The 19681-nt window shown below is 40.7% G+C and overlaps 1 protein-coding gene and 1 long non-coding RNA gene across 2 annotated transcripts in view; one reads left to right on the forward strand and one right to left on the reverse strand.

The window, feature by feature from the left end:
- RERG (RAS like estrogen regulated growth inhibitor) overlaps positions 1-19681 on the forward strand; it is a 139256-nt gene that overhangs the window by 22699 nt on the left and 96876 nt on the right. The window lies entirely within an intron of this gene.
- Positions 496-19577, reverse strand: LOC121819199 (uncharacterized). Its single transcript, XR_006059423.2, has 3 exons — positions 19484-19577; positions 944-1257; positions 496-630 (listed from the first exon to the last, which is right to left on the reverse strand). It is a non-coding gene; the product is annotated as an uncharacterized LOC121819199 (long non-coding RNA).

Here is a 19681-nt window from a genome sequence, read left to right on the forward strand (position 1 = left end):
ATGCCAGGCTTCCCTGTCCATCACCAGCTCCTGGAGTCCATCCAAACCCATGTCCATTGAGTCAGTGAGACCATCCAACCATCTCATTAATTTACGTCTTGAAATATTTTTAGAAATTTGTCAGAGCTACAGAAACAGACAGAATACTTGTATACCCTTCACCTAGCTTCCCCACAATGATTACACCTCACATAACCATTATCAAAACCAGGAAACTAACATGGACAGGGTATCAGTTGTATAATATGGATACAACTAAGCTGCACCTCTTAGAATGATTGACTTTTGACACCATTCAGTCTCAGGGTCCATTTGAAAAGACAATGGGAGAGCAATACAGAAGGAGAGACTTCAACTGTTTTAAAATGTGTAATTATTAATTTTGTAGTTTGTTTGAAACAGGCTTTTGATAAGGGCTGTGGATTGTAATTTTGTTTGATATGTTTCTTTCATTTCATAAAAAAATTATGAGATTTAAGTTTCCTCCTCCATCAATTTTTGAGTTTTCTTTTTTTTTTTTTTTTGTTAAGGAAAGTGCATCATTTGTTCTGGTCGGTGATCCACAATCTTTGGACTTTGCTGACTGGATCCTCATAATGTTGTGTAACAGTCCTCTGTCTCCTATATTTCCTGTAAACACAGAAAATTGGTAGTTAGATCCAGAGGATTCATTTTATTCAGTTTTTTTTTTAATTTGTCTGTTTTGCAGGTGCTATTATGTACTTCTGTCAATCAGTGTCTGGTAGAAATTGACCTTCATTGTCTAGAGTTATGCTTTCTAGAACAGCACTTTCCAATAGAAATTTCTCTGATGATGGAAGAGGTCCATATCTATTTTTACTTATTAGTTGTAGTATTTTTTATAAAGAGAAACTTCCTCTTAACAACTACTTTGCTACTATGAAGTTCAGTATATACAGAAAAGATAGAAAAAATTGCTTACTTCTTACTCTCTATTATCAGCTGTCAGAATAATAAGTTGTTTCCTTTTCTTCCTCAAAAAGTGATATATCTTCACTCTTCTGTGGTTTTGGCTGTTGTCATGTATTTTATTTTACTGTAGTCATTCTTGTTGAGGTTGAAATTTGTCCATCCTTGGCTGGAAGGGGTTTACTCAGATCTCATCATGAGTTTTTAAAAGGTGAAATTCGATAAGCTGTTTACTATCAGAAATTATATTTGTTGAGATCTGTGCAAGTTAGTGTCTTAAACTGTACATAAGATGGCATTCTAGCAGTTGAGTTCAGGCCACATGTGCTATAGGGATTAAGAAGAGAGAAAAATCAGTGGGAGATACTTGGGGAGGTTTTGAGGGAGGCATTGAGACTGAAATACTGTACGTTCATTGGGGTTTTTATGATTCTCTCTCATTTCTTATCTTTCAAAATTATGATGTTTTCTTCATACCAATTCACATATGTCATTAATATTGGAGTTAGGAGGGAAAAATGGATAACCAAGTGATAAACGAATGGGATAGGAACTGGATAATGGTTAAGGAGAGTGAAGAGCTTTGGGAATCCTGCTGATTTAGTTGTAGGAAAGGCCCTTTTAAAGCTTCCCAGTGCCAGCTCTTCAGCCCTCATTTCTCTTCAGTGGCAAGAACACAGGTTTGGAGCCTGACAGGCCATATGTTAACTGTGTGTGTGGTCAGCTTGCTTCACGTCGGTGCACTTCAGTTTTGTCTTCAGTAAAATGCAGAGGATAATAAGCATCTTCTATTAGGGCCATTGTGCACCAAACCCATGTGAAATCTGATGATAACCAGCATCATAATAATTAGCTAATGCTTATAGCATTGACTAAAAGCCAACCACTGTTGGAGGACTTGACACATATGAGTTCATATAATCATCACCACTCCTCTATGAACTGGCCCTATTATTATCCCTTCTTAACAGATGAGGAGATTGAGGAGGATATAAATAAGTTGCCCAGGGTCTTACAGGTAGAGACAGAACTCCAGCAGACAGGATTCAAACCCAGGCAGTTTGCCTCCTGTGTCTGTGCTGTTACCCTTAGTACTTGAAAAATGTCTAACAAAATGCCAGGCCAGAGCTGTACATGCTCAGAGAATGCCTTCTTCCTTTCTCCTTCTCTTGTCTTCTCTTCCCTGTTACTTGGGAACTTTCATTTAGATTAATCAGTATCTATGAAAAGTACTCTGGGCTTCCCAGGTGGCTCACTGGTAAAGAATCTGCCTGCCAGTGCAGAAGCCGCAGGAGATGCGGGTTGGATCCCTGGGTCAGGAAGATCCCCAGAAGGAGGAAGTGGCAGCCAACTCCAGCATTCTTGCTTGGAGAATCCCAGGGACAGAGGAGCTTGGAGGGCTACAGTCCACGGGGTTGCAATGAGTGGGACATGACTGAGTGATTGCATATGCATACTTGCATGAAAAGTACTTTAGGGTACTTCTCTGGTGGCCAGTGATTAGGACTCCGGTTGCCAATGTGGGGAACATGGGTTCAATTCCTGGTTAGGGACCTAAGGTCCCAAATGCCACAGGGTGTGGCCAAAAATTTAAAAATGAATAAAATCATTTAAAAAAAGAAAATGAATGCATTTCTTAAAGAAAAAAGGAAAGTGCTTCACTTCACTGGAACCATTACTAAGGAAAAATAAAGAATCAGGACAGAGGAAACTGTGATTAAACTACCAAGAGATATTCTAGCTTTGTATTACAGTTTTCTTCAGCTCAGTTTTTAAAATAATATTTCTATTCCAAATTCTGCCTATGATTTCATGCTAAAACATCGTATTGGACTTGGAGACGCAACTATATATAAAGGAGTTGTTACTGGAGGAGAGTGGAAGTTGTAAAGAAAGACGAGAGAGCTTAACATTGAATATGTGAAAAATGTGAAGTGTGTTAAATATCCTCAGTGGGAAGGGAGGATACATTAATAATTTGACCTGGAAGGGCACCAAAAGCAAAACTCAGAAGCTATTTTAAAATGTGCAAGTCCTGGGATGTCAACATTAAGGAAAATAGATAGTCAAGTCAAAATTTTTAAATGATGGGATGTGTTAAAAATATTGGATTGCAGAGTTTCTTCATTATTTATCACAATAGGAGGGTGTTTTTTTCCTCCCCTGAAATACAAGATGTTCTTGTGAACCAAATAGCTGAAAGACTCGGGCTCCTACACAGGGCAAAATGCCAGAAGCCTTCAAACATTTTATGAGGGCAGATTGGGTAGGACTGGATCCCATCAGATAACTGGAGATCTTTTATCTGCTATGAATAATTCATAATTAATTATTGCTGGAGACATATAGGTCAATAAATATTGAAGACTAGGATGCTTATAAAGGCAAAGAGACCACTGTCATCATTGTTGATGATTGTTTTTGATTCTGTAATTCATTATTCAAAATTATGTTATGGTGGTGGTGTTTTGGGTGAATAATTGCTATAAATAGCCTTGATGGCAAAGTGGAAACTTTACATACAATTTTCTTAAGTCGTTTTTTTCAGATTCAGTGAAAAGGAGATTTTGTTCCATATGAATTCAGAAATTTCTCAACCAACCATCACAAGGAAACATGAGCTTTTGTTAATTGTATTTTATTTAAGGTGTAATGAAACAAGATTTTGAGGGGGGGGTATTATCTTTTATTTATGCAGTGTAGCTTTTCCATAGTTAGTTATTGAACACTTTTATTTAACTTGGTCACCTCTGGTTTATTCATTGTTGTTGTTCAGTTGCTATGTCATGTCTGACTCTTTTATGACTCCATGGACTATAGCCCTCCAGGCTCCTCTGTCCATGGGATTTCCCAGGCAAGAATACTGGAGTGAGTTGCCCTTTCCTTCTCTAGGGACCTTCCTGGACCAGGGATCAAACCCTCATCTCCTGCATTGGCAGGAGGATTCTTTTACCACTGAGCCACCAGGGAAGCCCCCAGTATGTTCATTATAATCTCCCAAATACCTCTGTCTGTCTGCTCAGTCAAGTCTAACATACCTTGTGCCCAGTGCCAATAGCATTCACACTGTTAAAGGTTTTATTTCTAGTGTGTTCTAGTTTGAATGGCTCAAAAATTACTGTAGAGTAATTTTACTGGAGTGAAAGGATTTCATTTTATTGAGAGACACATGCAAGCAAAAAGAATTTGCCAGGAAATATCCAGTCCATTTTAATCTTGGAATGCTGTTTCTATAAAGATGTATTGATAAAGTTAGAAACAAAACTGAATTCTTCAAGTTCCACATTTTAAAGATACTGGACTAGTCATTAGATCAAATTAGATAATTTTCAAATCACTGTTATCTGATGAGTGTGTGTATGTGACTCTGTGTGTCTATATGTGTGTGTGTCTGTGTTAGCTAAGAGTGCTAGTTCAGAAAATCTGAACCTCAACCAATTATGAATGGCCGTATTTTATACATTTTAAACCCATGAAAAATTTTAAGATACTAGTGGGTTTAATATTTAGTCTCTACTTAGTCTCATATTTAGCATTTCCGTCCATATGTGGCAAGCACGAGCCTAGAATACAGGAATATCAGAAAAAAACATGTAACTAGCTCTACCCTGAGAGCAGAGAGTTGTAGTCAGAATGGGAAGATAATAATGGCCTACAGTGGGCATGGTGGGACATGCAAGGAAAAAAAAAAAAAAACACTTTCAATACAAAAACACTTCCAAATACAGTTTCATTACCAAGTGGAAACCTTGACCAAATGTGTAAACTATAGAGACAGCAATTGAGTTATTTCAAAACACCCCCATTGGAAAAAAGGCTACCTTATGTTGCCACCTAGAGCCCCAGCCATCCTGGTTTATCTGAAATAGATAATAAGATTCCAGACTTTTGATTTGGGATTTTTTGACTTTGAGTAGATACTAGAATGCATTGAAAATATTGAGGATCTTAGGATGGCATGAATATATTTGCACAAAGAATTCCCTTTAAGGGCCAGAGAGAGGAATGCAGTGGATGGAATAATGAATCCAAAGATGTACAAATCTGTACATCTTTACAAAGATGTACAAAGATGTCCTAATCTCCAGAATCTGTGAATATGCTACCTTACAGGGCAAGAGGGACTTTACAGGTGTGGTTGGAGTTATGAACCTTAATTGTGGAGTTTATTCTAGATTATTCAGGTGTGCCCAGCTTAGTAGGGAGTTACATGACTCCCTGACATTGAAGAACCTTTCCAGGCAGAGGTCAGAGGCCAAGGTTAAGAGGAAATGTGAATAAGAAGAAATGGACACAGATATGTAATGCAGCTGGCTTTGAGGGTAGAAGAAGGTGAACTTTAGCCAAGAATTATGGATAGACTCTGGTAGGTGACCCTGTGGACTATAGCCCACCAGGCTCTTCTGTCCATGAAATTCTCCAGGCAAGAATACTAGAGTGGGTAGGCATTCCCTTCTCCAGGGGATCTTTCCCAGTCGAGGGATCCAACCCAGGTCTCCTGCACTGTAGGCGGATTCTTTACATCTGAGTCACCAGGCAAGCCTGTTGAAAACTCACGAATGAATCCCAAATCAGACTTGAGGGTGACCAAGTGGATGGGGATGACCAATATCCTGACGAATCCTAGCTGGTTAGTTTCCAAGTTTAGGAAATTGCCTTGAGTGATCACTTGAGTGAGGCATGACCTGAGAGGACTTGAGTCCTGCATCTTTCTTGGTAAAGAAGGGGGTTGCCTGTGAGTACTGCACAGAGAGGAGGCTACTAACAGGTCAGACCATAGAGACTGACCAGCGGAAGCATCCCCACGAAGAGAGAGGACAGGAAGATAGAAACCCAAGAAAGTTAGGTACAGGGGTTGTAAATGAAAGAGGACCAAGGCCCCAGGGATAGAGTAGCCAGACCAAGAGACAGCCTCATGGACAAAGTGATAAGTGAACTTCAAGCATCTCTGCTTTCAATGGGCCCTGGGTGATCAGGTCATGTTGAAGACAGAGACCTGAAGAGCTGATGATAGGGGATGAAGGACTCAGGCTTCTTGACACAGGAGCTCCCTTTCAGTGCCCCTGGGTAATGCAGGGCACTGTGCCTTCTTTCTCTCTATTGCCTACATCCATGCACACGCACACTGAAGACAGATGGGCCAGAGACCTCCGCTCCCCTCAATCTGTGCTGTTAGGCATTTATCCAGTGCAGGGCTGACATCCAAGATGCCTTCTTTCAGTTTCTCATATTCTCTTGCCTGGGTTTGCAGACAGCTAAATAACAAAGAAGAAGAATAGTTTACTTTAAAAAAAAAAAAAAACAAAACACTTTTTTTCTGCATTCGGAGGTATATGGGATCTTAGTTCCCCAATCAGGAACCATACCTGGGCCTCCTGCAGTGGAAGCTCAGAGTCTTAACTGCTGGACCACCAGGGAAGTCCCAGAATAGTTTACTTTCTATAATTCCAGGCATTTTACCCAGTATTTTATTTCTCTTATTTCATTTAATAGCTCGTCACAACACAGGAAATGCAGGTCTTGTTATAATTTCTGTCTTCCAGATGATACTCAGAGAGGTTTAACAACTTGCCCTTAAGCATCCATGGTATAAATGGCAGAGCCAGGACTTGAACACAAGTTGGCTGACTCCAAACACCAGCTCTCTTCAGTTTCAGGCCCAGCTCCAACTATTTCCATGGAGATGAGGTCAGTCTCAGTAATCCAGCCACACTGGTCCCAGCATACACATCTCTCCCAGTTGCTTCGCATTTAACTGTTTGCAATCTAGGAGATTCTCATTGGTCCCCAAAAGATGCTTCATTTTGCGACACGTGTTGATAACTATGATGATTTTACAGCCCAGCGGCCAGGCTCTTTGGATTCAAATCCTGGCTATGCGAAGTTACAGAATGCAGGCCTTTGTGTGTGTGTTGATCTGCACAGTAGCCCCAGCTCCCAGACTAGGTTTGACACATTGTTGTTGTTTAGTCACTAAGGGGTGTCCAACTCTTTTCCACCCCCTGGACTGTAACTGACCAGGCTCCTCTGTCCATGGGATTTTCCAGGCAAGAATACTGGAGTGGGTTGCCGTTTTCTCCTCCAGGGGATCTTCCCAACCCAGAGGATTCTTTACCACTGAACCACCTGGGAAGTCTTAACACTTTGTAGGTGCTAAATAAATATTTGGAGAGTAAATGACTGCTTCAGTTGTCACTGTAAGTACTGAGTGGAAGAATCCATGAACATACTTAGAACAGCGGCTGACAACGAGTAAGTACTCTGCCATTGTGAGCGATTGTTATTGTATATGAAACTGACGTGGTTGGTCTGTGGTCCAGGAGGTTTCTGATCCCTCGAGGAGGTATGGTTGTTATACAGTTCCTGACCTTTCATATTTCTCTTCTCAGTCTCACCTAGGACTGTTTTGTTTCAGTGGCAGCAATTAAAGATACGCAGTATTTCTAAAATATAAACTGTGCTATGAATGCTGAAGAATAATCTCTCCTCTGCAGTATTGTTATATATAAAATACCTTTCTCCGAATGAATTACTGACAGTAATTGGCAAATCACCACTTCTAAAGGTCTTTCAAAACCATTTCTCAGCCCAGAGAGGTGGGTTTTGCTTTCACTTTAAACCAAGAGCTCACAAGATATCAGATAGCTTTCCCGTCAGATGTGTTTACTTGAGTTGATTCTTAGCATATATTTTTGTGTAAGATTCACAGCCTCTGTAGCAGAAGAGACCTGACTGACCTTTCTGCCAGGGCTTTGAACTTGAGCATGGCTTCACTTTAATATGAAGCCCAAGGATGGGGTTGCATCTGTTTGATAAATCCTTGTTCAGGGGAAAATGATGATGCAGACAAGGTGTCATTTTTCTTGCATGTTTCTGCCAACCTTGTAACAAGCTGATAATGTTAATTATCTCTTTCCGAGAAGACAGGGTCGTCTCTTCCATCAGAAAAGCTCTGCCTGGGCAGAACAAAATGTTCTTTTTTTCTTGTAAATAAATAAAAGCTCTGCCTCCACACCCTTTTATTGGGAAAGGTGGTATGCTCCTTCTCACAGCATCTTTCCTCCTGGGCTGCTTTCTCATTCGACTCAAGATGATTCCTGTTCACCAAATCATTGACTAGAGAGGTCTCACTTTTGCAAACTTGTGAAGGAGTAGCAACCTCTTTCTTGGATTTTTAAATGTCCTCAAAGGAGTTAGGAAGTGATGGGATCATATTCTTCAGGTGATTAGGGCTCACACACTCAGCTTTCATGGGGCATGTTTGCAGCCCACTGAGTTTCATGGGTGGATATGGCTATATCCCATCCACAGGCTTGTCTGTTTAGCCAGTAATGTGTCTCACGATATGCAAAATCTAAAATCATCTGACTGAGCGGCTCTTTGCCTTCTGTTGTCCAATTTAAGCCATGATCAGGGGACAGGAGCATGGGACAGAACAGAAGCTGTGAGCCTTCTGGACAGGAGGATGGCATATGAGCAGTGTATCCATTATCAGTGATATGATTTCCGGGTATCTGCTTCCCTCAGTGTGGTGCCCTGTGGTAACCCGTGTTTGTTTCCTCCCACCTTCCTGAACTGATTTTCTTTAGACCTCAGTTCAATTTGAGACAAATAAATGCTGATGGATGTGGATAATTAACTAAACCAACAAGAGAAAACAAATTAATAACCCACAGCCAAGTTTTCTGTGCATTAACAAGGTAAATGGAGATTTTTCCATGGATGGCTACAGAACCAGGATGTACAATCATTCACAAGGCAGAGTGAAGGCCACCTACTTAGCAAGAAAAAAAAAATGAGTGGGCAGAAACTACTGAGAGATCAACAATGACCTCTGTTGATCCAATTGTTCATTTCCTAATTAGGCACGCTTGGCATTCAGGGCAGCACCCTTTGTGTGTGAGGTGGGAAGCCGTGGGGTGAGATGGTCCTATAGCATTGACACCTCATTCCCTTTCTGCCACTTTAGGTTCATTCTCAGCTGTATAGGACCTTACCCAAAGCAGAACCTTATTCCTGAAGGCGATATGGGAATCTCAATTCTGCCACCATCTCCAGGTGGCTAATTAGAATCTTTCCATTTCAACACTTGTTTGTTCGTTAGCTATGACTCTAATGATGTTCAGAAGGGCTAGACCCAGGCCACTTTGCAAGCATTCACTTGAGAAGTTCTCTAGCTTTCTGGTTGATGCATTAAACTTTTCCATGCAGTGTATTATGGAAGATAATATAGATAGGATATTTCAAAAAGCAAAGCAACCCCCCAAACTCCATTTCTGATGGATGTAAAGGGATGACTCCTTGACATAAGTTACCGCATACAATCTGGCAACTGGAAATTGGTTTTGCTGAGATAGTGCATTTTGAGTTGGTTATGGAAATCATGGGCCTCCTAGATGGCTCAGGGGGAAAAAATCTGCCTGCCAATGCAGGAAATGCAACAGACTTGGGTTTGATCCCTGGGTTGAGAAGATTCCCTGGAGCAGTAAATGGCAGCCCACTCCAGTATTCTTGCCTGGAGAATCCCATGGACAGAGGAGCCTCGTGGGCTACAGTCCATCAGGTCACAAAGAATTGGACATGACTGAGCATGCATGCATGCATGAAAATCATGGCTGGAGAGCATAACATCAACGGTATGATTTTTTTCTGTGGATTTCATCAAGTTCTCAGTGGTCAGACCATCAACCCAGTATCGTGCAGCAACCAGAAGTTGAAAAATTGACATAGCAAGAGATCCTGCTGTTGTCAGCAGCATTGCTCTGGCCGATAAAGCAAATGAGGACTTCTTTCTTGGTAACTGGCAACTGGACATCATGCGAAGCATGCCTGGAAAAGATGAGATCCAGGCTTTTAAACGACACCATGAGTGTATATACGGTGCATGAGTCTGAGCTAATGAAATGTCAATAAAAGAGTAAAGCATTCCTTGTACAGATTTCACTTGAACACCAGTTTTATTTTTTCCAGGAGATCAGAAAGCTTCTTTTTTTTTTTCTCTCTTAATTAAAAACATGCAGTCTAATAAAGCCTGTTGTCAAAAGCATAGGTTCTGGAAGGAGAATGTGGAGAGCTGAGGAGCAGCAGACCATATGTGAGAGGGGATAGGAAAAGGGTGTTTAAAGAGATCCGTTTCTAGGGACCTGGGAAGGATCATTTACGGTCCTCCTGGAATGCCTTCTGCCTTTGCTCCCTGCACAGCAGGCCTGGAATGTGTTGCTGAAGGAAGTCAGGGTTTGTTGTCTAGAGTCCAGCCTGGATCCTGTAAATGCATGTCAGGCAAGCGTAGCTGTCCAGCTCCACATGGTTTCTTTTTCATCCTTCAGCAAATAATATAACATAATCCCCGAAGTTCTCAAACCAGGGAAATAATCTTAAATCCCTGCCCTGAGTTTGTGAGTCATTGTTTTGATTGTTCTTGTAAAGGTATTTACCTTTTTTTTCCTGCTGGCAAATAGAAAATCTCAGATTCAGATTCTCTTGAAAGAAGGGTGGGAAAGTCAAGAAGATAAAGAAGGAAGGCACTCTTTTCCCCATTCATGCCATTTTATAGTATAAAAATAATATGAAATTTAAAGACACTTGCTCCTTGGGAGGAAAGCTATGACAAACACAGAGTACTAAAAAGCAGAGATATCACTTTGCCAACAAAGGTTCATATAGTCAAAGCTGTGGTTTTTCCAATAGTCATGTATGGATGTAAGAGTTGGACCATAAAGAAAGCTGAGTGCCAAAGAATTGATGCTTTTGAATTGTAGTGCTAGAGAAGACTCTTGAGAGTCCCTTGGACTGCAGGGAGATCAAATCAGTCAATCCTAAAGAAATCAACCCTGAATATTCATAGGAAGGACTGATGCTGAAGCTGAAGCTCCAATACTTTGGCCACCTGACTCAAAGAGTGGACTCATTGGAAAAGACCTTGATCCTGGGAAAGACTGAAAGCAAAAGGAGAAGGGAGTGGCAGAGGATGAGATGGTTGGATGTCATCATCGACTCAAGGGACATGAGTTTGAGCAAACTCCGGGAGATAGTGAAGTACAGGGAAGCCTGGCATGCTTCAATCCATGGGCTCACAAAGATTTGGACATGACCTAGCAACTGAACAACAACAATAACTGAATCATTTGCCTGCCTCTGAAAGTTGAGAACATGAGAATGAATGGTGAAATAATAGCCAAGTGTTCACAGGCAGATTTTTCTCACTTGAAATAATATTCATCATTTCCTTTACTTACAATATCTTTTCATTCCAATCCAGACCCCGAGTCAAAATGCCAGATTATTCGAAATATCCCTCAGCTCTAGGTTCAGTGCTCTTTCTGCTACACGGTACTGCCATGTCTCCACTATGGTGTCCTGGACCCACAGAATTTCTAAAACTCATTGTAAGTGTGTCTTTCTTTGAAGAAAACAGAAGAGGGGACCCCATTGTGGGGAATGTGGGAATGAGTGCACAGGTAAGACTGTCACAGTGTCAGAGGAACAGGTATAATTCTGGACTGAAAGGAACTGGAATTCCCTGGAGAAGGGGTCCCAAGGCAGAGCCAGGTGAATGAAAGGTGAGCGTCTTTTGTGGCACCAGAAAGTGAGGAAGTGCTGAGAAACAAGAGAGGGGAGAGGCATATTTTCCAACTTGCAAGGGCTCCCACTGGCCAGAGCTGGAAGAATTCAAGCCACGTAAATGACAACATAAATCCAATAACAGTACTGATTATAACCCGATGGATAACATGGGTATCCTTGAGTCCACACTGATGGAAACAAATAACCAAGTAAATAAGTAAAAGAGGAAGAAATAGCAAGCCTTCTTTACAAAACAATTCCAGTGAATAAGTACAGACTGAATGAGGGGAATAGAACACCAGAACATCACTGTAATTATTTCTGCAGGCAACCATGGATGGATTTCATGGGTGAAAGTTTAAGCCCAAATGGGATATCTGCATAGTTTCAAGAGATCTCCCCTAAAATAAACATTTGCTAATTGCAAAAGAAAAAATAGTAAAAAAAAAAAAAAAAAAAAGAAAAGAAAAGAAGAAATAGTAATGTTACAGTGAAAAAACTTGACGAGCACCACTTTAAACAAGCACTAAAGGGGAAATTAAATAATAAGTAAATAAGTTAATCAATCAAATAATCACTATGTATAGGGCATATCTAAATGGTACTATTCACCTCAGTGTCATTCTTTCCAATAATGTATAATCCTACTCTAATCATGGATTAATGCCAGACAAACCCACATTGAAGAATATTCTGCAAACAGCTGGCTAGTACTCTTTCAAAATGTCAGGAAAGTTGAGAAAAGGAAAGTCTGAGGAACTGTCACAGAATATAGGGAAACTAAGGAGACATGATACAGAATGCAGCATAGCATTCTGGATGGTATCCTGGAAGAGGGAAAAAGGGGCGTTATTGGAAAACCTGGTAAAACGCGGATAAAATCTGTAGTTTGGTTAATAGTATAGTATCACTGTTAATATGTTAGTTTTGATCATTGCACCGTGGTTACATGAGGTATTATATTTACATGGATGCGGGTGAAAGGTATACAGAGCTCTCTATTTTTATAACTTTTCTGTAAGTCTCAATTTACCTCAAAATGAAAAATTACTGTGATTTTTAATTAGTGAAAGTTGCTCAGTCGTGTCCAACTGTTTGCGACCCCATGGACTATACAGTCCATGAAATTCTCCAGGCCAGAATACAGGAGTGGGTAGCCTTTCCATTCTCCAGGGGATCTTCCCAACCCAGAAATCGAACCCAGGTCTCCCTTGCTAGCAGATTCTTTACCAGCTGAGTCACAAGGGAAGCCCAAGAATACTGGAGTAGGTAGCCTATCCCTTCTCCAGTGGATCTTTCTGACCCAAGAATTGAACTGGGATCTCCTGCATTGCAGGCAGATTCTTTACCAACTGAGCTCTCACTTTGTATTTTTCAACACTGGAAAATACATGAGTGTAAGACATCAAGGATGGTGGCAAGATAGCACCTTTCAAGAAAACTTGGCATTTGTTCATTTCATAGTTACTCAGAGATTTAGCAGCTAGCTGGCCAGATAGAGCCTAACAAAGCAGTAAGTGCCAGGATAAAGGAAGTACATGGTTCTATATGAAGCAATGCTTAACTTAGGCTTAGAGAATCAGAAGTCACAAAACTGAAGATGACTACAACAAGCTAAGTTGGTTGAGTGGAGAGGGGATATAGGGTTGAAGAGGGTGGGTAAAAGACAGTAGAAACAGTATATCAAGGTGGAAGCAAGAGATGACTTCCTTGGTGGTCCAGTGGTTTAGACTTCACCTTCCAGTGCAGGGGGTGCAGGTTCAATCCCTGGTTGGGGAGCTAAGATCCCACATGCCTCAAGGCCAGAAAACCAAAACACAAAACAGAAGTAATATTGTAACAAATCTGATAAAGACTTTAAAAATGGTCCATGTCAAAAAAAATTCTTGAAAAAAAAATTAGAGCAAAAGAAAAAAAAAGCATAGAATCTTTGAAAAACAAAGAAATAGCTAACTTGTTATTAGTTTTGTATTTTAGAAAACACTCTGGCTTCCTTGTGAGGACCAGGTTAAACAGGAGGGTGGGACAGAGTTAGGGAGGCAGGAAGATCAAGTAGGAGGCTACCGCAAGAGTCCAAGCAAGGGAAAGCAATGGCCTTGACACCATGGTGAGGGCAGGTCTCCTGCATTGCAGGCAGATTCTTTATTGTCTGAGCCACCAGGGAAACTTTAAAGAGAAAGTGGAGAGATTTAAGAAGTTTCAGGAAGGAATAAGCAACAGAAATCAATGCTAGACTGTAAGAGGATGGTGAGGCAGAGAGAGGATTTACTGTCATTCAATTCTTGTATGGCAGTGGCCTGGGACTCAAATATGAGTATTTGGAGATTTAGGATGATGCTAGTGTGAGTGTGACAGACACACCCTAAGATGATCCCTAATGAGTTAGGTCCCTTTCCCCTTGAGTTCAGACAGAACTTGGAACTTGCTTCTAGCCAACAGGAAATGGCAAAGGTAATGGGTGTCACTTCCTGTGATCAAGTTACATTGTAAAAGACTCTTTCTTAGCAGACTGGAGTGAGAGAGACCCTGATGCTGGCTTTGAAGGTGTAAGATGCTTTATTTTGACGAGGCTGAGTGGCAAGGAATTATGGGGTAACTTCTATGAGTTGAGAGCCCCCACCACCAACAGCCAGCACAAAATGAGGAACCCAAAGCCATGAGAAATTGAATTCTACCAACAACCTGAAAAGACTTGAAAATGAATCTTTCCTTAGTTAAGCTTCTGAGGAGACCACAGTCCCTAGTTCAGTTCAGTCACTCAGTCGTGTCCAGCTCTTTGCAATCCCATGAATCACAGCACGCCAGGCCTCCCTGTCCATCACCGACTCCTGGAGTTCACTCAGACTCACATCCATCGAGTCAGTGATGCCATCCAGCCATCTAATCCTCTGTTGTCCCCTTCTCCTCCTGCCCCCAATCCCTCCCAGCATCACAGTCTTTTCCAATGAGTCAACTCTTCCCATGAGGTGGCCAAAGTACTGGAGTTTCAGCTTTAGCATCATTCCTTCCAAAGAAATCCCAGGGCTGATCTCCTTCAGAATGGACTGGCTGGATCTCCTTGCAGTCCAAGGGACTCTCAAGAGTCTTCTCCAACACCACAGTTCAAAAGCATCAATTCTTCGGCGCTCAGCCTTCTTCACAGTCCAACTCTCACATCCATACATGACCACAGGAAAAACCATAGCCTTGACTAGATGGACCTTTGTTGGCAAAATAATGTCTCTGCTTTTCAACACGCCATCTAGATTGGTCATAACATTTCTTCCAAGGAGTCAGTGTCTTTTAATTTCATGGCTGTAGTCACTATCTGCAGTGATTTTGGAGCCCCCCAAAATAAAGTCTGACACTGTTTCTACTGTTTCCCCATCTATTTCCCATGAAGTGATGGGACCAGATGCCATGATCTTCATTTCCTGAATATTGAGCTTTAAGCCAACTTTTTCACTCTCCACTTTCACTTTCATCAAGAGGCTTTGTAGTTCCTCTTCACTTTCTGCCAGCTGACCCCTTAATTGCAGCTGGTGAGACCTTGAGCAGTGTAGTGAGGCAAGAAACTATGAGATACCTTTAGGATGTTTTGAGCCCCTATGTTTGTTGCAATTGTTTATGCAGCCACAAAAAATGAATACACTTTTTCAGATGCCTTTATTCCCTCCTTCGTATTTCCTATCTTAAACTCTGTTTGTTTTCTCAGTATCTTCAACCAGAGATCTTCTTGTTTTTATCCATACTTAAATTTCTGTGACTTAACCCGAATGTTCCAAAAATCAGAAAATCTTTTTGGCTCTAGTACCAGAAACTGGGTTAACTTAAAAATTGAGGAACATTTTACCATATTTGGACAACTCTAGAGCTTTGATGTGTACATAACCCATGACCAGTGACATTTGCTTCCAGATTTTGGAGCAACCCAAACGTCTTCCCATTGTTCAATCTCTGAGGGCCTGTCATAGACTCAAGCTGCCTTGCAAGCTCTCCTGCATCCCTTACCATAGGCCCTGTCAGAAACATCTGATGGAAGATGTTTTTAGGATTTAGGATTTAGGCTGTCAACATCTGCCTTAATTTTTGCAGCTCTTGAACCTCCTAATCTAATCTCTCAGCTGGACTCTACATAGAGCAGCCCCAACTGCTCTCTGTCTTACTATTACAAAGAAAATTAATATTTTAAATTAATATTAGGAAATAGATAGATGATTATGAAAAGAGCATAATTAGAAATGTACAGCATCTAAGAAATCATACAGATTCCTTAATGTCTGGCTTGTATCCTGACTAAAGTAGGTGATAATTAGGAGACTGTGGCTTTCTGTCTTATTCATGAATTATTGAGGATGAGATTTATTCATACCAAGCTCTCCCCCTTTTTAAAAGATTTTTTTGATGTGGACCATTTTTTTGAAAGTCTTTATTGAATTTGTTACAATATTGCTTCTGTTTTATGTTCTGGGTTTTTGGCTGCCAGACATGTGGGAAATTTGCTCCCCAACCAGGGATTGAATCTGTACCCCTTATGTTGGAAGATGAAGTCTTAACCACTGAACTACCAGGGAAGTCCTTCTCTTTACTTCTCATTTATGGAGAAGGTCATGTAAATTTCTCTCCCAGAAGCCCTTTCTTCCTAATACTCTAGCTGTAGAACCATTTACTCAACCAATATTTACTTACCATCTACTAAGGCAATGGCAGCCCACTCCAGTACTCTTGCCTGGAAAATCCCATGGACGGAGGAGCCTGGTAGGCTGCAGTCCATGGGGTAGCAAAGAGTCAGACACGACTGAGCAACTTCATTTTCACTTTTCACTTTCATGCATTGGAGAAGGAAATGGCAACCCACTTCAGTGTTCTTGCCTAGAGAATCCCAGGGACAGGGGAGCCTGGTGGGCTGCCATCTATGGGGTCGCACAGAGTTGGACATGACTGAAAAGACTTAGCAGCAGCAGAAGCATATACCAGCCACCTGTCTGAGGCTCTGGGAATACAGCAATGAACAAACTATTAAAAACAATGGAATTTGCACTCTAAAGGGTCAGAGATAAAATGAATATTTGTAACGTGTGTTACATCAGATGATGATGGCTGTAATGGGAACAAAAATACAAATATGGGAATAGAAACAGAGTGTTGAGGATTGCAATTCTAAATAGACTGATCAGAGAAGATTTTAGTAAGACTGCATTAAAGCAAAGATTTGAAGAAAATAAGGGAATGAGTCATGTGGTTATCTGAATAGAGAACATTCTTGGCAAAGGGAACAGTGAGTGCAAAGGTCTGATGTCAGCAAGGACATCAAGAAGGAAGCCAGTTTAGTTGGAGAGGAGAGAAGGAAGAGAAAGAGATCAAAGTGATTCTTGAGGCTGATGAAATCATGCTGGTTTGGGGTCACTGTAAAGACTTTGACTCTTACTGGAATGACACAAAAAGCCATTTGAATATTTTAAGCAGAGGGATGACATGATGTAGCTTACGTTTTAATACAACTACTCTAATTTCTACACCAAGTATACAGTATGGACACAGAGATGGGGAAAAGAGATTGAAACCAAAGGTTGGAAGAGAGAGGCTGGTCAGGAGACTATTTAATAATTCAGGTAACACGGTGCAAATACAGAGCAACTCCATCATCACAGAAAGTTCTATTTGATTTATCAAGAAGAGGCACAGTCTGAAATACCTTGGCTTCTTCTAGGGACTGATGTCAAGAAATTCCTTGATCTCTTTAGTCTGAAAGGACGTGAGGGGCTAGAGTGTTCTCTTAACTCCTGCCAGTGGAGAACAGAGAGCTGTGGAAGGAATTCCTCCTTCTATTAAGTAGAACATTTATTTCTCTCTAAGAATTTTAATTTGGGTAGAAAGGCAAGAATACTAGAGTGGATTGCCATTTCCTCTTCCAGGGGTTATTTCCAACCCGGGAATCAAATCTGGGTCTCCTGCATTGCAGGCAGATTCTCTACCGTCTGAGCCACCAGGGAAGCCCCCTTATTTCTCTCTAGGAATTTTAATTTGGGCTAGAAAAGCCATTTGAAGGAAGAGCAAATAAAATCTAGCTATTGAGCATTCATTATGTGCTAAATACAATTTAAGTATCACATTGGTATAAGAACACATTGTGTGTGCCCATTATGTATGAAATACAGTTTAAATGGTATCTTATTTTTTAAATTTTATTTTTATTAGATTTATTTATTTTAGTTGGAGGCTAACTACTTTACAATATTGTGATGGTATCTCATTTTTAGCTCCACTCTAAGTATATAAAGGATATCTTATTTCTTGGTAGTTACAGTTCAGAAAAAAGTTAATGACATGTTCAGAATAGGAGCTAGCGTTAGAACAAGAATTGATCCCAAAGACCATTCCCTGTTCGTCGTTGTACTTTGTACTGCCTTCTTTCTGAACATTTCTTCATGCATGATGATCAAAGAATGTTAGTAGATTCGAATTCTCTGTATATCTGTTTGTGTAACTTCCTCAATATAGCTATAGAGACACTGTGACCTTCTTCAAGTAATGGTGGTTACTCAACCTTGGATCTTTGAGCAGGCTGTGCTTTCTTATCCTTTGTTGAAAGCCTATTCTATTAGAGCATGAAAGATAAACATCTCTTCACTGAGAAGGCATTAAAGCTGGCCATGTGAGCAAAAGAAAACACTGCTGGCAGTACCTGCACATTGGATTGGGTGAAGGACGGGGGCATAAGCTATGGTCTTGACTTTGCCACTAATTTGCCTTGTGACTTTGAGCAAGTAAGTCATCCATCTCTCTGGATATCCATATCTCATCCTTAAACTATGACTACTGCCTGTCAAAGAACCTTTCTAGCTCTGGAACTCTAGAATTCAGTTTGGTATTCTTTAGTCTTATTTACTCTGACAGGAAGAAATTTTCTAGGTCCTTGTATCTTCGGTATTTATTTCCTGATGATGTAGAGGATAGCAGTATGCAGTCTTATAAAATTATCATAAAGTCTTGCTTCACTGTAATTCCCCTAGTATAACGTCAAACAGGGCCTCAGAGTATTTCATTTTGCTATTAAAAATGGGACTTTGCTGGAGAGCCACTGATTAAGACTCTGTATTTCCAATACAGGGGGCATAAGTTTAGTCTCTGGTCAGGCAACTAAGATCCCACAGGTAGTGCAGAGTGGCCAAAAATAAGCAAAATACCAAGAAGAAGCGGTATATATGTACAACCTTAATTCCCATTTGTACCTAACATTGTCAAACTTAAGAGCTGACAATGTTATATCTGGTTGTTGACGTGTGAGCAAATTAGTAATAGTGCTAAAACTCCAAACCTAAAAAACTTTCAGACTGCCAGTCAAATAATATTTAAATTTTGCATTAATATATTCATACTTAGCATTTGGTTGTGCTAAATACTACATTTACTCTCAGGTTCATTGTAAGCTTTGCTTTCCAGAAAGAGTAGTGTCTTTTACTTAGGATTCATCATGATGCCTTAACTCGAACTCTGATTTTCCCTCCTCTTGAAATCCCAATTTTCATAATATCTATTCATCCCTCTTCCCACCTTCTCAAGAATGATCTTGATCATGACTCCCAGTTTAGCCTGGGGTAACGGAAAAGTTTTACCCCTAGTTCAGAGACTTGAAGAGTGAGAGATGAAATAGACAGTCTGATTATCTCTGGAGGAATCTTAATTGAAACCAAATTGTCCCCTTTGTTAATTTTATTTTTTAAATAGGAAGAGAGAAAGAAGAAGGCAAAAACCAAGCACCCAAGTCCTCCTCCATTTTCCGCTTCATAGCGAAGTTAACAAGAGGCTTTTCCTGGGTATTATTCATTGACTGGGATCATTTTGGCTGTCCCTAGGGCCATCGACTCTTCCCAGCTGCTCCATTAATCTCCGGGAAATCCCCAGGGCTGCAACTGTCACTGTATAATTAAATGCTTTGTTATTTTCTGCATGGTCCTGTACTTTAGCAGCTTATTTTCATTAATAGCAGGGCCTGTTCTTTGTCACTTACCCCATATGGCTGTGAAAAAGTAGCCTCTAAATCTTTCCTCTTTTTTATTTCTTCCTCTTCTTCTGAATCAAGCAGTTTACTTCCCTCCTCCTCTATCCCCTTCCTCCCCTCTCCCCCTCCTCCCCACCCTTTCTCTTCCTCCATCCCCTCTGTCTTCCCCCTTTCCTCCCATTCCCCCCTCCCCTTCCTCCTCCTCCA

Source organism: Ovis aries, chromosome 3 (assembly GCF_016772045.2).
Source record: "Ovis aries strain OAR_USU_Benz2616 breed Rambouillet chromosome 3, ARS-UI_Ramb_v3.0, whole genome shotgun sequence".
NCBI classification, from domain to species: Eukaryota; Metazoa; Chordata; class Mammalia; order Artiodactyla; family Bovidae; genus Ovis; species Ovis aries.